Here is a 1,051-nt window from a genome sequence, read left to right on the forward strand (position 1 = left end):
CCGGGAAGCTTGAAACTCAGAATGTGCTTAAGGAACTAAACTTTAATAATTCTGAACCTTAGCTATATATAGCTTTAGGATGGTTCTTGGTGTCTCTAGTTTCTTTTGGTCTCCTCCTTCTCCCCACTTTTTTCTTCCTCTTTCCTCCTCGCTCTTCCTATATCCTAGTGTTCAGTCACGGGCCCATCTGTCTGTATCTATTTACCAACTAATCAATCTGTTTATGGAATCTATTTATACAGATTACACAAGACAGGATAAAACGTATTCAAAAGGAGATAGACTCTTCTCCAGGCCCTTCCCTCTGGTGCCTGCCTCCAGTCTGTCCCTAGCCCCCTTGAAGGTCGCAACCGGGCCCTCATTTGCTGCTTCCTGTCTGAGGGAAAAGACTCAGAAGAGATCTCTCCATCTCATTCCTAGGGCTGCTTCAGAAAGCAGAATTTGGAAACAGATAAAAATGTAATTAAAGCTCTCTTTCCTTCCAGAATCCAGCCTCAGATCCAGATCCTTCAGGTCTGTGGCCCGGTGGTGTTGCAATTGTGGATTGATCACCTGCCTGTGAGATCCAGCGGAGATCCAGTGGAGCAGCCCCGGCTCCAGTCTGGGTTTGGCTAGCAGTGGTCACAGCGAACTGGCTCAATCCTTCTAGCTGTTGGATTGCTTGTATAGGGGAAAACGAAACTGCTCGGATTTTCTGGCCTGCTGCAGGCAAACTGCCTGATTGAGCTCACTGTTTTATTTTTGTTTGTTTATTTTTTGTTTGTTTGTTTTTGATCAGACTGTCTAGCTGCCCTTTTCTGACTAAGCCCCTATCCTTGGCTGTGGGCGACCCTCCTTGCTGCAAAGACTTACAGCCTTCTCAGCCTGAAGGCATTCCCTGCGGTGGAAACCCTGGGGAGGGAGCCCAGATTGAAGCATCTAGGGGAAGGAGAGTGAAAATGAAGCTTTTATGAAGATCTCACCTCCTGAGCTCAGAGTTGAGAACTAACCACTGTAACCCCTGATACTTCCAGATCCTCATCTGTTGTGTGTGCCTACTGCATGCCCACTT

At 47.0% G+C, this 1,051-nt stretch overlaps 1 protein-coding gene across 1 annotated transcript in view; it reads right to left on the bottom strand.

Annotated features, from left to right (window-relative positions):
* LOC114614724 (schlafen family member 8-like) overlaps positions 1 to 723 on the bottom strand; it is a 4,086-nt gene extending 3,363 nt beyond the window's left edge. The window contains exon 1 of the mRNA XM_028760335.1: positions 477 to 723. The gene's annotated coding sequence lies outside the window, so the exon portion shown is untranslated. The remainder of the gene's footprint in view (positions 1 to 476) is intronic.
* Positions 724 to 1,051: the final 328 nt, after the last annotated feature.

Source organism: Grammomys surdaster, unplaced genomic scaffold (genome assembly GCF_004785775.1).
Source record: "Grammomys surdaster isolate TR1022 unplaced genomic scaffold, NIH_TR_1.0 126500, whole genome shotgun sequence".
Taxonomy (NCBI): domain Eukaryota; kingdom Metazoa; phylum Chordata; class Mammalia; order Rodentia; family Muridae; genus Grammomys; species Grammomys surdaster.